At 38.6% G+C, this 16,530-nt stretch overlaps 1 protein-coding gene across 2 annotated transcripts in view; it reads right to left on the reverse strand.

The window, feature by feature from the left end:
* Positions 1 to 16,530, reverse strand: part of PLPP1 (phospholipid phosphatase 1) — a gene marked incomplete at both ends in the record, with an annotated part of 76,354 nt that overhangs the window by 46,652 nt on the left and 13,172 nt on the right. The window lies entirely within an intron of this gene.

The following is a 16,530-nucleotide window of genomic DNA, read 5'->3' on the forward strand; positions in this document are numbered from 1 at the left end:
GGGGGATACAATTGTTCAGTATCCTGACGTGATGATAATTACACAATCTCAGCATTTGGCCAAAATGCAAAGAAATTTTATAACTGTACAAAAATGTATACATGTGTTGTACAACTTTATTTATAAATGTACAACAAAAATATTTTATTGTATATCAATTTAAAAATAGCATAAATGACAGAAAATAAGACTCGTTTCTAAAATGGTACAAAAAGGTCCTATAGGAATTCAGAGGTCAACACGAAATGCAGTAGTTAGAAAATACTATAAAGAAAAGGCAGTTGAGTTGAACTTAAAAGAGTACTTAAATCACAGGTAACAGGGAAGAGTTCAAGGAGAGCATTCAGTGGTAGAGGGATGCAAAAACAGCATGAGATCTCAACAGCACAGAAGGAATGGGCAAGGAGTTTTCTAGGGACATGACATTTTATAGCCAACATGTACTGCATGCTCACACATGGCAGGCACTAGGCTACACAGATTAATTAGCCCTGGAGTAGGTACTATATATTTCTCCCATTTCTCTCACATAAAGTTATTATGAAGCTTAAAGAATGCAGAACCTTGCTGAAACTAGTAAGAAGTGAAACCAGGATTCCCACACACAGTTTCTGGAGTCAGCAAACACATGGCCTCAATGGAGGTGAGTGATCTGGCTAACTTAACAGGTTAGAATTGCGGCAAGAAAGATATAATTGCAGGGGAGGGGAAACTATCCTTTGAAAAAGCTTACTCAGTATAAAACATGCTATGTTCACAATAAAAACTCAAAATTAACAGAACAAAAATCTGTGCTACAAATTACTCTTAATTCTATAATTCTGTGGTTTTTAATGGGAGCACAGGTGCTTGAGATTTTTGTTTACTAAAAAGAAATTATGCATTAAAATACCAGCCTAAAAAGAGAATACATAAAAAGAAATATGCATGTAAAATACTGGCCTAAGGAAGCACTTACCCTATAGGTAATAAAATAACACTACTTATCCTCAGGATCAGCAACATAGAAAAATAGGGAGTTTTAGAAATTTAGGTAATTTTTTAAAGAAGCTGAAAGGGTAACATTTCAAACAGCTTTTGAATGAATCCAGTAGTTCAACGGTAGGTTGTGTGTTGACAGTGCAAGGGAAAAGGATGTGTGAGAGGGTGATCTAGATATGGAAATGACTCAACTGACAGCTGGATCCTTGCTGGTGAAGCAGATCTGAAGAGGACATGTCAGGCTTGGCTATTAGGAGAATGATAGTTGTATTGTGAACTTAGGAGAAGAAACTGGTTTATGATGGAAGAAAACTACCTTAGTATTAAGAATATTGCCTTTGTGGCAACCTGGCATCTTCTTAAATGCTCAGCCTCATCTTTCACTATTCCCCATGCAATTTAAAAAAAAAAATATTTATTTTTTTATATATACAATAGCTGGGGTACAGGCCAGAGGTGCAGGGGGGTGAGAGAATTCGCCAGAGACAGAGCTGGGAGCAGAACAGGTAGATGGACCAAAAGCAGTGCTGAGGGGAGCAGCGGGTGAGACAGGAGAGGTCTGCCGCATGATGTGGGAAACTCCCTGGCCAGCCAGGAATCGAACCCGCACTGCAGAGGCTGCAAACAGCTTCACAGCACTGAGCTCAACCCACTGCGCCACTGGGGAGGCCCCTGCAAGTTTGTTTTTGTTTCTGTTTTTAAGATTTATTTATTTATGCATACAAGAGCTGGGTGTAGGCCAGAAGTGTAGGGGGGGTTGAAAGGATTGACCAGAGACAGAGTGGGGAGCAGATCAGGCAGACTGAAGTACACTGCTGAGGGAAGCCGCGGGCGTGACAGGAAAGGTCTGCTGCACCACGTGGGTTAGCTCCCTGGCTGGGATCATGCTGCATTGGCAGCCAACAGCTTCAAAGTGCTGACTTAACACCTTGGGCCACCAAGGAGGCCTCCCCATCCAGGATTTTAGGCTCCAATCACACTGAAACTTTTGCTGTTTTCAAAACCCTCCGTGCCTGCATATATGTTCAGCCTTCTACTGGCGATACCTGCCTTCTCATTACTCTTCAAGTCCAGACATTTTCTACTTACCTGCCCCATGAAACCTTGTATTTTAAATTCTTTTTGTATGTCTGTCCACAACCTGAGGGCCAAGACTATATAATTTTTGTATCCAGACACACACAGTTGGCTCAGAATAAAAATTCACTGAATGGCTAAGTGAAAAAATTACAGGATAAACATCAAAAGTAGAGAGAAATATGCATGATGTTGGCTTTAGAGGTGGTAACTTAAAGCCAAAAGAATGAAACCGTTCTCAGAGAAACCCTAAAGACTAATAGATAATCAGCTAAGGACTAGTAACCATTGTGAACTCATAAAAAGAGGCTATGAAGAGCCTCCCTGGTGGTGCAAGGGGTTAAGTCTCAGCACTTTGAAGCTGTTGGCAGCCACTGCAGCACCAGTTTGATCCCCGACAAGGGCGCTAATTCATATGGCACAGCAGACCTCTCCTGTCTCACCAGCTGCTCCCTTCAGCAGTGTATTTCAGTAGATCTGCCTGTTCTGCTCCTCACTCTGTCTCTGATGAATCCTCTCACCCTCCACACATCTGGCCTACACCCCAGATCTTGTATGCATAAATAAAAATAAATTTTAAAAAAAGAAGCTATGATAGAGAGGAACAAGGGATAATGACATGTTCTAGAGAGCCAGGGCTCTATCTTTCTCATCTCCCATCTGCATTGGTCATTCTTTGAACAAAATGAACAAGAGAGAAGTGGGACAATGGAAAAGTGATACAAAAGCCAAAAATGTATCAGTATCAAGTAGTGTAGAGTATCAAGTCTCTAGGTAAATCAAGGCTATCAAATGCTAAAACATCAAGAAGAGCAGAGATTGGGGAAAGACTTGGTCTGAGGATAAGCTGCAAGAGGACATTACATCATCTCCACAAATACAGTATCTTTATGAAGAAACTTTAATAATGAGCTTGAATATTACACTGCCATTGTCTTAGCATGAATCTCTTTCTTCAAGTTAAATGGCACAATAATTTCTTCTTTTGTTCATGTTTTTATATGAGCATGCACTCAAACACACACACCAATGGACTGAATTGTGTTCCCCCAAAATTTGTATGTTGGAGTTCTAGCCAGCAATTTGACTGTATTTAGAATAGGGTTTTTAGAGAGAATAAAGGTTAAGTGAAGTGACTTAATCCAATAAGATGAGTGGCCAAACAGAAGAGATTTCTCTCTCCCATAGTGAGGAAAAGGTCATCTGAGGCTACAGCAAGAAGATAGGTTGCTACCTTATCTGCAAGCTAGGAAGAGTCCTCATCAGAACCCAGCCATGCTGGTGCCCTGATCTCAGAATTCCAGCCTCCAGAACTATGAGCAAATAAATTTGTTTTGAAGCCACTCAGTATGGTATTTTGCTGTGGAAGCTCAAGCATTCATATGCATGCTTGCCCATCCCCTTTCCTCCTTCCCACATACTCCCTGCCTACCCTAGACTCCCTCCTTCCCCCTCTGTCCCCTTCCCTCTCCCCCTTTTCCTCTGCCTTTGCTATCATCAGAATGTTTCCCATTTTTCCTTTACCCCAAATAGACTATTTGATAGCATTCTCTCCACAGTCCTGCTTTTAAGTGAGTACTTCAAGGAATGAACAAGTGAATTTTAAACAGTAAGCAGAAGCCTCGGAAGAAAGTAATAATCTTGGGTCTTTAGATTTTAAGTAACTTTTCTCTCCAAAAGGTTCAAGTTGAAAAAGATGAAAAACAAAAACAACTGGTGAATAACCTATAAATAAAGTTCAAGCACATGCTAGGCAAGCACTTCAATTCTAACAACTATCTCTTCAAGCTTGTTGTCCACTAGGAACACTAAGTGCTAATGAATAAAGATAAATCCATGTTAACTACTAAAGCAAACCTGTAATTCATAAACTCCTGGAATCTGGGAGGCAATTTTTGTACAGCCCAACATTACCTCCAAGCAAAGCTTCTGACATGGTTATGGTAGTACTCCATTCACTCAGAAGGTCTCTTACTCTTTTCTGATGCAACTAAGAAAAGACACAAGGGGCCCCAATGTTCTCTCTACTGGTCCACCCAAAATTGGCTCAAACTTTCCTGCAGAAAAGCAAAAGGATCCAATTTCCAAATGAGATGATGAAGAGTATCAAGCAATAATACTTCAAAATAGGACTTAACAAATAATTAACAATCACTTTCAGATTCATCTTTTTCTAGTCTCCTCAGAAGACTCTAGTCTCCTCCGGTAGTTTTCTACCGGAAACAAGCAGACCTGATATTCTATCACAGAGCACATATTTACATATGCTACTCCATGACAGAAGTGCTGAGTTTCCATTCCCAGCATCCATCCTATACACCCTCAAAGTTAGCAAAGGAATAAGGTATCTATGACTTTATTCCAAGATTCCCATTTGAAATGCTTTCATATTCTGTACTATACAGTATGACATATTGTATACTCTCAGTACAAAGGATAAATCATAACATGGCCTCTAATTCACCAATAAAAATATTTGCTCTTACTGGAAGGAAGCACCTAAAATAATTATGATCACCTCACAAGATATTTAAATAGTAACGCTGCTAGTCTTGTTACAATTTATAAACCTGAATCACAAAACAAAAACATGCTTAAGAGAAAGGTTTGCTTCATAGTTAAAGTTTAATATCACAGTTATTTGTGGATATTTACTGTAAGTCCTGAAAGTTTCACTACTCAAAACAATCATGTTCCATGGTCCTTCTCATCTATGTCCAAGCAGAATGGAAACTAACATATATTCAGTAACTAACACAGGTCACCATCACGCTAAGCCAGTTGTACATACATTATAACTATATATTGTTTTCACATAAGAACAAATTTATACTTTAGATTTCCTACCATCAAATGGGGGGGGATTTAAAAATCTTATCACTAGTATGAGTATGAATTTATACATATAGAAATATGCCCATTATATTGTTAAGTAGGCAAACTAACCTATAAAAATGTTTAGTACAATTTCATTTATATAAAAAAAATTGTGTCTATGTCTAAATTACATTGGAGAGCCTGAAAGAATATATAACCAACTTTTAAGGTCTGATAGTTGTCTACATGTATATGTAGTTGTCTATATGATTATGTCACATATAATTAATTTTATATTTTATAAAATGCCTTATAATTAAAAAGTTTTTTGTTGCACTTTCTGATGATTATGGTAATATGCAACTTACAGAAAATGTCCTACCTATGATAAAGAGATGTTAAAACCAGGGTAAGGGAAAAAGCCTATTCTTCTCTTCTGCTTAAAACAAAGAAACAAAGCAATAAAAATCCTTTAGCTTCTATGCCTGGTTGACAGGATCTTAGAGAAGCTTAAGCCTACAGTGAAATAATTACATTAGCAGTTTTCCTCCCTTGTTACTTTTGAGACCTGTGACAATTTATTGCATATGAAATAAATTATGATTAACTATTAAGTCTAATATCTCCTAACAAGTATATAAAACAGTTTTTTCACTGTATAATTTTTTAAAAGATTTATTTATTTGTGCACACAAAAGCTGGGGTGTAGACCAAAGGTGTGGGGGGGTGAGAGGATTCACCAGGGACAGAGTGGGGAGCAGAACTGGCAGACTGACGGAAATACACTGCCGAGGGAAGCAGTGGGCGAGATAGGACAGATCTGCTGTGCCATATGGGTTAGTTCCCTGGCTGGGGATCCAACGACTTAACCCCTTTTGCCCCCAGGGAGGCCCCACCTTATAATTTTTGTCATAACATTTTAGGTACTTCCATACATGTATACATTGAATAGCCAGATGAAATAATCTTATGAGTCATCAGTTTAGTAGAGGGTCAAATACCATAATAAGAACACTAATTTTAACCACTACTTCTTGAAAAAAAATCTTACAAAAATCAGATAATTCTAAAAGTGTAGCACTGTCTTTTATATTAAGTAAAAAGCAAAGGAATATTACTCAAGTGAGACTTTGAGGTTTCTTGTTTTAAAAATCTCAAAGTTGATTACATCTTAATGTAAACCAGTGTTACTCTAATGGGGAGAAAGAAAAGAACAATTTGATTTGAGGTAGAATTGTCCATGACAACAGAAATATCCACAACAATGTGCTGTCCAGTACAGTATCCACTAGCCAAATGCAGCCAGTAGTCAGCTAATAGGTAGCCAGTGAGATGAAGACCTGATTCTTTTCATTTTACTTAATTATAATTAACTTAATCTTAAATAGCTAGCTAGTGGCTCTCATATTGGATAATATAGATTTGGGGATTAAAAATAAACATGCTGGCCTCCCCTGGTGGTGCAGGCGGTTGAGCGCAGCGTTGTGAAGCTGTCCACAGCCTCTGCAACGCCGGTTCGATCCCGGCCGGCTGGCGAGGGTCCCACATGGCACAGCAGACCTCTCCTGTCTCACCCGCTGCTCCCCTCAGCAGTGTATTTCGTCAGTCTGCCTGTTCTGTTCCCTGCTCTGTCTCTGGTGAATCCTCTCAACCTCCTGTGAATTTGGCCTGTACCCCGGTTCTTGTATGGCTAAATAAATATTTAAAAAAAAAAACATGCTAAAAGTCATCAAATTTCAAAATCACACCAACACCTAAAACATAACAGAACAAATTTGTATTTCGGAAACTTTAGAGGAAATAATTAGGTAAGTATTACTGTTAGCTCAGGATACAATTCCTATACAAACATACTTTTGGCTTATTTCCCTTAAATAATCTTTTCCTACTGCATCCCCCAAAGTTCAGAATACTGAGTGGCCTTCTCTCTCTAGGCAACTAGCCTTCCTATTAATAGCAAAATGGTTGGTCAATGCTGGCTGGGGGAACCTACTGCCTTCCCTCACCAAGCTCAGACCTTCCTTATTCTACTCTACCGTCCTGCATACTTGGTCATGTTTTCCATCTGTTTTGTAAGTAACATTTTGACTTTTCTTGCCCTGTGATACTCTTCATCTCTAACTCTGCAGAGTGCCTTCTAGTCTCTGGCTGCAAAAAGATGGCTCAGAGAAAATGACAATAATCATAATCTCGGAAAGAAAACAAAGTCAACACAACCATCTAATAAGGAATGAACTACCAGTAAAACAGGCAGAGAACATGAAAGACTAGATAATACCAGGGAACTGATAAGGGGTAGACCTCAAAAATGACAGTAACAATAGCTTGTTTTTTACTTAACTTCCATCATGTACCCTGACAGTGTGGTAGGTGTTTTAGTCCTTCAATAACTTTAAAGGTAAGTAGGATTAACATCAGTTTGAAAATTAAACCTGGCCAAGGTCACTTAGGTTACAGAATTAGGCATTGAAAGCTGGTCAATAAAGCTATGAGCCCAATAACAGTGTTATTTACAAGAAGTTGAGTAGAAACAGAGTCATTGATGAAAACTGACAGGCCTGTGGCATCTGGATTGAGAACAGAAAGACTGCAAAGAATTGGGACGTGAGTAGAGAGAACTTCAAAAATGTCTTCTGAAAAAAAGGAAAGGGAGAATTGGTTAATAACCTGTCTAGAGTGCAAAACAGATGGTAGTGAGCTGAAGAGGTAGAATGGGGTGAGGACAGAGAAGGACATAGAATGAGGATGAATGGAATTAGAGAGATGGGAGGAAATTTCACAGGTAGACAACCAAGACCATCAAGAGCAGGGTACAGGAGCTTTTTTTGCTTCCCCCTTCCCCCAAATAAAAGCTTCCTATTTCATTTATGTTGCTCGATAATGTGGTCAGGTTATATGTCCTCTTTGGGGAGGCCATGCCCCATTATTAGAATTGATTTTACTTTCTGCCTCCCACATGCCTTTTTGTTCTTTAGGTATGATGGACCCAGCATGGCACAGGGAAAGAAAGGAGCATCTTTATGTGTCTGGCACCATACTGAACATGCAATATTTTTGTACCTAATCCTCATGGCAGAACACAAGCTCCAAAAAAATATGTATATTTTTGTTTTGTTCACTGATCTATCCTAAGCGCCTAAGTCAGTGCTTACAAGAAGGCAGGCCCTTAACAAATGTTTAATGAACAAAGAGTCACCTTGTAAAACAGGTATTATTATCCCATTTTAAAGATCAGAGGATGACTCAGAGGATAAGTAATTTAATTAAAGTCATACATATAATAAGGGTGAAATTAAAATTATTTAACAACTGGTACTACATCAGCACTGACCACTCAGAACAGACACCAACTGATACTGAATGACCTGAGTTCTGCTTTTACTTGCGGGACTTTGAGAAGGACCAGAGGGACCATGACATTGGAGGTTGTGGACAGGGGAAGGGAAGATTCAGCTGCAGATATGCTATTAACCTTGATGCGAAGTGGTACACATATCTGACCCAAGTTTTCTAAATGCAGTAGGAAACAGTACTTTGGCTAAAAAATAAAAATTGGTTTTAATAAAATAGAAAAAACATTCAAAGCAACTGCAATGACTATCAAAAATGGAATTACATTTAAAACGCAATGAAATTAGAAGTGAACTATGGGCCTCACCTGGTGGTACAGCGTTTGAGCACTGGGCTGTGAAGCGCCCGCAGCCTCTGCAGCGCTGGTTCAATCCCTGGCCACCGGCGAGGGTCCCTCATGGCGCGCAGACCTCTCCTGCCGCGCCCGCTGTTCCCTCAACAGCAACCTGTTCTGTTCCCCACTCTGGCTCTGGTGAATTCTCTCACCCTCCTGCGCTTCTGACTGTACCCAGTGCTTGTATAAATAAATCTTAAAAAAAGTGAACTAAAGATTAACAACAACAGGATGACCCAACCTAAGTAGGACAGAGGGAAATGAGGAAAAGAGAAATGTGAATTAACAAAGCAAAACTGCACTATCCTCTGAGGGTTTCATTCCAGGTAAATAATTTGGGAATGTTTCAATACGAAATGAAAAAGCAACACTGGCTCGAGAGCAAAAAAGGAATTGATAAAAACTGTACTTCAGAAAGATGAGTTTTTATAAAGTAGGAGTGTGGAGAAAAGGAGCCTGGAGTCAGGTAGGAGGGTCAGTGGCAGAAAGCACAGTATACTTGGGTGTGATGCACAGAGACGGTACATGAAGTACCCAGGGGCAAGAGTTCAGGGAATAGTGTGCATCCTCTGCTCTTAGTGACACCTACATCCTGGTCACTAGCCTGCAGTCACCACCTCTCTGTGGCTGACATGGTTTTACTATAAAAAGTACTTAGTTATCTGGTTTGTTTTTGTTTTGTTTTAAGTTGGAACAAAAGGGAGAAAAGACAGTTTGGATGTAAGTAAAAATACCAAAGAAGGCTTTTACTTTTTTGTGTCAATAATTAACTATAATATATTCTCAAAATTGCCTCTTTTGGTTCATTAAAATACTTAAAATAAGTTTGTGTATATTTTTAAACAGCTTTTTTAAAAAAAAATCCAAAACAACTATAAGAACAGGTTATTTTACCATGGACTCAGATTTCTGCACAAAAACCAAGTTAGCCTATTTATTTATACACTAACAAAAAAGCAAGAAGTTGGTCACCTGCTGTCCCCTCCCCCAGAAAGGCACACAGTGCCAACTGGCCAGGAACATTAATTTCTTCCAGCCACTCAGGGTAACAGCTGTTCCCTTTCTTTTTCAAGCTGGCAAAGTTTACAATCAGTAGCAAACTTTCCATGTGGATTTCTACATGCAAAAAGGCAAGGTGATGGGAAAAGACAGCTGATTGTTTTTCTTTCTATTTAGTTTCTCCTGGGCACTTACCAGGAATCTATTTTGAGATTCTTTGGTATTTAAAGCTATAACTGTAATCATTTCTCAGTCAAAAACATTCTTTTTACACGAAACTGACACGAGAGATGATGTAAGCACATTTTGAAAGAGGCAAAAATCTACAGCAAAACTGTAAGGTAACATTTACATTATTAATGTTTGCCTAATTAGAAATGCATCATGCTAAGTGAAGAGACCAGATTCTACAAACTATATGATTCCATTTTTACGATTTTATAGGATGGAGAACAAATCAGTGGTTACCAGAGGTAGAGGATGGTGGGAGGAGTTGACTACAAAAAAGCAACCAACACATGGGAATTCTGGGGATAATAAGCCAGTTCTCTGTCTTGATTGTGTGGTAGCTACAGGACTCAGTCCTAAACTGTCAAAATTCGTAGACTTGTATAACAAGAGTGAACTTTACTACATAGAAAAAAAACAAAAAACAAAAAACAACAAAACCCTGTTAGCTTAAGCCTTGTGTCAATTCTCTCTGTTCCCCTGGTCTACTGCAAACCTCTTGCCATGCTCTATGTAATGATGCCGCCCTCTCCACTGATAACAACTACTTTCCATTCTAGCTTCTATATAGCTACTCCTGGAATCTTCTATTTGATGCGACAAGGTGTTTTACAGTCTGATATACCTGCCTGGGTTTACTTCTGGCATTTCCCCAGTTACTACCTTGAGTTAATATTAGCAAAGTATTTACCTATTTGAGCTCAGTTTCCCTACCTAATAATGCAAATATTACTTACCTCCCAGAATTGTTAAAAACTAAGAGCCTAGTAATGTGCCTAATATAGTACTTGGCATATTAAGAGGGTTTAATAAATGGTAATTCCCCAATCTCTCCTCTGCCTACTGCCCTCACAATTCTCTTTCCAAGACCCATGCACCTGATTATGCACACACACACACACACACGCACACGCACACCCCTATCACAATACTTATCTCTGAAAATAGTGACTGATTCCTGAATTCATAGACATCAGTATGTATACTGCCTGATTGTCAATAAATTATTTGAAGAATAATTTGACCACCTGAATTGATCTTACTGTTTAAAAAGCAGGCAGAAAGGCCAGAATGCACTGAGATTGTCAGGATGGATGAAACAAGAAGGTTTTCCAAAGTTTCTAAAAGAATGTTATATGCAGAATAACAGCACAAGAGCTGCAAAGTATGCCAAATGCAAGCAATAAAATACTACAGAACCACTAAAAGTAATTTTGCAGATGTCTATGTTAAAAATTAAAGAGTATATGCAATAATATTCTAACTTCATATTTTTTTAAAGTATGGGTTTATAAAACAGTGAGATCATGGGCATAAAAAAGCATAGAAAAATATATAAACAAAATGTTAAAAGGAATCATCTCTGGGTAGTGGTGAGATTACTAGAGATATTTTTTTCCTGAGTTTTCAGAGTGCAAATTTATTATATTAATTTTAGAAACCTGGAAATCAAAGAATAATTATTTTTTAAAAACTAAGCTAAAGGGCCTCCCCGGTGGCACAGCGGTTGAGCGCTGGGCTGCGAGGCTGCACGCGGCGTCTGAAGCGCCAGTTTGATCCCCGGCTGCTCCCCTGCCACTGGAGGAGGGTCCCACATGGCGCGCAGACCTCTCCTGCCACCCGCTGCTCCCCTCAGCAGTGTACTCTGGTCCTTCTGCCTGCTCTGCTCCCCGCTCTGGCTCTGGTGAATTCTCTCACCCACCCGTGCTTCTGACTGTACCCATTGCTTGTATAAATAAATAAATAAATCTTTTTTTTTTTAAAGAAATATTTAAAAAAAAAAAAAAACTAAGCTAAATCTAACTAATGGTATTCCACATCCAAGACTCAAATTACAAAAATGGAGGTTAAGTACATTGTGCTAAATCCATACAATGAAATAAATCCACACAATGTGGAATTAGTAAAATATATTATGAATTATATACGTCTGGGGAAATAATATATGAGAAGCTCCTCTAGTGAAAAGCAATTTTAACTTGGACTATCTATAAACACAGGAACATTTCATCAAATATTAAACTACATGTATTTTTAGTTGTCCTTCTTCAAAGACTAGTCAATAACAAACAAATTGCAGAAGACAATGTGAGATAGTGAATCAAAGTGAAAGTTAATTTCTATAGTTCATTTAGTCTTTAAAAGAAATTATGACCTGTACAGTTTTACCCAGGTATTATTTAAGCTTTAAAACAAACCATCCTGTATTCAGGTGAAGACACCTGCTTAAGTTTCTCCTCTTTCTAAACCAACAGTGGGACTTGTAGTCTCAGCAATCTCATCCACAAACTCCCCTTAACCAACAAAATTTCCCTTATTTAATGAATGGACTAGAGAGAACTTCCCCCAATCAGCAGTAAGGTCTAAAGAAAAACAAAAATGAGTTCACTATTATATTGATTCTTAAATAAAGCTGGCAAACTCTTATGTCCTTATAAGAATTCTGGGTGGTCGTCTTCTATAAAGATACATACACAAACACTTCTTAAGAGGTTGTATGTGGTGGTAGTTGGAGGCAGATTTTCAAACCTTTAAAGGAAACTGCTTTAAGTAATCAAACAAGTGGAATTTAAACTGACTTGATATAAAATTGGTTATCTCAATACTCTGTGCAAAAAATTTAAGAATCAAAGCAACAAATAAAAAATTTTTTAAATAAAATCCAGACCAGAGACCTCAACTACTTTTAACTGTTCACATGCCCCACCCAATAGCAAATGTATTTTATATTTTAAATGTTAAAAGTATTTGTGGATCTACAATGTCTAGTCTGAAATTAAGCCAAATGGCAAGGGTCCAGAAACTAAAATAAAGCTATACTAAGGTGTGCCTCGGAAGAAAAACATAAAAACTCTTATTTTGGCAGGAAGTTACCAAAGTAGCATATCTAAATTAGTAAGCTTTGTTTAAAACACACACTTTTTTTTAAAGGCACACAAGCCAAAAAAAGTTTAGTAAAATTCTTCTTTGAATGGTTATGATTACTGCAGTAGCAAATCATACCTATTTTTTAAAATATAAATTAGTGTCACTCAACATTTTTATACAGAAGATTAAGCTGAAGGAAGGAAGGACTTCCTTAAATTATTCCTTTAAGGCTAAGAACAAACACATGAAGCTGAAACTACACAACCAACAGTAGCTACCATGAAAGGAAAAAGACCAAAAACAAGCAAATATTAGTTTATCAGTTGTCTACAAAGTACCAAGGCTCTGTTTCGATAGATTATCATTTACTCCTAACAACTCTGAAGTAAACACTATTCTTTTCATTACACAAGTGAAGAAACTGAAGCTTAGTGGGAATAAATAACCAGCTGTGTGACCTGTAGTAAAAATATATATCAAAGCCTAGACTACCTACACTGCAAATACCAAACTCCACAATTATTGGTAACAATTACTTTGGAAAACAATGATTATCAAGGGGCCTTCCTGGTGGTGCAAGGGGTTAAGCGCCGCACTATGAAGCAATCCACAGCCTCTGCAGCATGAGTTCGATCCCCAGTGGCCAGGGAGCAACCCACATGGTGCAGCAGACCTCTCCTGTCTCAACCGCTACTCCCCACAGCAATGTATTTCAGTCAGTCTGCCTTTTCTGTTTCCCACTCTGTCCCTGGTGAATCCTCTCACCCCCTACACCTCTGGCCTATACCCCAGCTCTTGTATGCATAAATAAATAAATCTTAAAAAAAACAAAAACAATGATTATCAAGTAATCCACTGTTCTCAGCTAAGAGGATTCTGTATAGGGAGTTCAACAATTCCTATACCATAGATCTAAAAATGATATTCTCTGTCTAGCAAGAGGAGTGGTATTCTTCTATCATCCCTCATCTAACATGTCATAGAAAACCATAAGAACCTACCAAGACTGAAGAGGTGGCAGTAAAAATGGAGAAAAGTGGATTTGAGAAACATCTGTCCTAGTCCAGTATAGTAGTGTTTCTGCTGGAATCCCTAAAAGATGCTCCTCCCATTCTCAGGAATGATACTGATGGCCTATGTACATTTATCATTCAGTCAATATTTGGGTGTCTTTGCTTAAGTACTACGGTCTCCTTTCTCAGTTCAACCTTTTAATATTTTATTTTATTTTTCTTTATAGAGGCATGTTTTTATTTATTTGTTTGTTTGTTTATAGATGCACTGGGTACAGTCAGAAGCGCGGGAGGGTAAGAGAATTCACCAGAGCCAGAGCGGGGAGCAGAGCAGGCAGAAGGACCGAAGTACACTGCTGAGGGGAGCAGCGGGTGGCAGGAGAGGTCTGCGCGCCATGTGGGATCCTCCTCCAGTGGCCGGGGAGCAGCCGGGGATCGAACAGGCACCACAGAGGCCGCGGGCAGCTTCGCAACCCAGCGCTCAACCGCTGCGCCACGGGGGAGGCCCACTCAGTTCAACCTTTTGAAATAATTTGCAATATCCATAATTTCCATTTCTCTACCAGCTACCCATTTCTCAGCCCACTTCAATTTGGAAATGACTTTACATAAGGTTATCAATGACTTATGTAACTAAACTCAATGGGCACTTTCTAGATGTCATCTTACTTGACCTTTCAGGAGAATGTAGACATTGTTCTCAAGCTCTCCTTGAGGTGTGCTTTCTTTGAAGGTTTTCCAGAAACATTCTCCTAGTTTTTAAAGTGTTCCTTCTCAGTCTTGTTCCTAATTTCCTCCAACCAATCTGAAGTGTTGGTGTTTCTCAAAGTTCAGTCCTAAACCCTCCTTCCTCCTCACTATATAGCTTCTTCCTGAGATGTCAATTCTAGTGACTACGATTACCATTAATATGGTAATGACTCCCAAAAGTCAGATCATTCCTCTGAGCTCTAGACCCAAGTATCCAAATGAGGACTTGACACTTCCATTTGGAAATAACAAAAGTACATTAAACACAACATGCTCAAAATCAAACCTACTGTATTTCCTCTCAAGTCCATTTCTATCTCAAATGAGATTCTCACCTAGCACTCTCCAGCTCAGGAACTATCAGTAACCAATATCATCCAGTTATATAAGCCATAGCTGTCAAAACCATTCTTGATATTTCTCTCTGCTACCCTCCACATTCAATATATCACCAAGACCTGTCCATTTTATCTCCCAGATGCTTCTCAAATCCACTTTTCTCCATTTCTACCCCTACCTCTTCAGTCTCATTAAAACTATCTCACTTGAACCATTTCAACAGCCCCTAAATCCATTCAAGATCTAATCTATTATTCTATCCTAAAACCAAAGTCATCACTTTAAAAAACTACCCCATTTTCCATATTCAAAACTCCTTTTATAAAGTTTTTACAGTGTACCCATCTCTCTCCTTTGTAGCACTTACTGGTTCACTTTATATCTTCTTGACTGATTATATGCATCTCCAGTGCCTAAAACAGAACCTGGCATACAATATATGAGGAACTTTTGATAATATTTGTGAAATAAATGCCTCCGGTGTGGTAGACAATGGGTCACATGCCACGGAGAACTTGGGTAACTTACCTTAATGACAGGTGATAGAACTAGGATTCAAACTCAGACCTGTTTGTTTCCACTGTCTACTCTCTTAATTTTTATGACCCAATGAGTACCAAAGAATTCTTTAAATTTTTATATGGTGAAAAAAATGGAAATTTACTTTAAATTTTGATAAAACACAAAATATTTTCTGTTGAAAGTGCCAGATAAGAATCACTAGCATTCTAACCTCATTAAAATGGCAGAAGTCATGGGCCTCCCCAGTGGTGCAGCGGTTGAGCGCTGGGTTGCGAAACTGCGCGCGGCCTCTGCGGCGCTGGTTCGATCCCTGGCTGCTCCCCGGCCACTGGAGGAGGGTCCCACAAGGCGCGCAGACCTCTCCTGCCGCCCGCTGCTCCCCTCAGCAGTGTATTTCGGTCCTTCTGCCTGCTCTGCTCCCCGCTCTGGCTCTGGTGAATTCTCTCACCCTCCCGCACTTCTGACTGTACCCAGTGCATGTATAAACAAAACAAACAAACAAACCAGCAAAACAATAAATAAAGCATGCCTCTTAAAAAAAAAAAAAAAAAATGGCAGAAGTCTTTTTTCCTCTTATTTTGGGGAATTACAGTTTGCAGAGCCCACTCAAAAAGTAACCATTCACATCCCTTATTACAGAAAACACTAATATGACTATCTCCTATAACCTAAATTCATTTTCCTGAATTATATTTAGATAATTCACTAAAACATCTATGACTATGATTATATTAACTATAACATTTCTGCCACAATGCTATTTGATATATCTAACAGTTTGAAATTTCAAACACCTCTGCTTTTACTACAACTTTAACTTATAAAATGTTCAACCAAGTTACACTGTTTCCCAATTTCAATATTTCCTTCTTAATTATGAGAAGTCTGAGGTCATTATAGGGCAACCACCACTAAGTTTTCCAGTGGTCTGCCCTTTTTTCCTAGTTACTAAATATAGGTTGAATTTATTGACCAACTTTAAGGAAAATTCCTTGCCTCAGGAAACTTAAATCACTATAAATGTGAGCCTTAGATTTATGCAGCAAAAACTCAGACTCTCCACCATAATCTCTTTACTACATAGCAATATCTGGCCTTGTGAAGTACATTCTCATGATTAATTCTGTTGTCTTTCTTCCTTTTCATCCTCTCCTGAATTCCTCTTCATCTCCCTTTCTTATTTAATCAAAACCCATTCAGGATCTGTGGGCTATAGAGGTTCACTTGCATTTAAAATTCTGGTTATGGGCC

Source organism: Talpa europaea (genome assembly GCF_964194135.1).
Source record: "Talpa europaea genome assembly, chromosome: 5".
Lineage (NCBI taxonomy): Eukaryota > Metazoa > Chordata > Mammalia > Eulipotyphla > Talpidae > Talpa > Talpa europaea.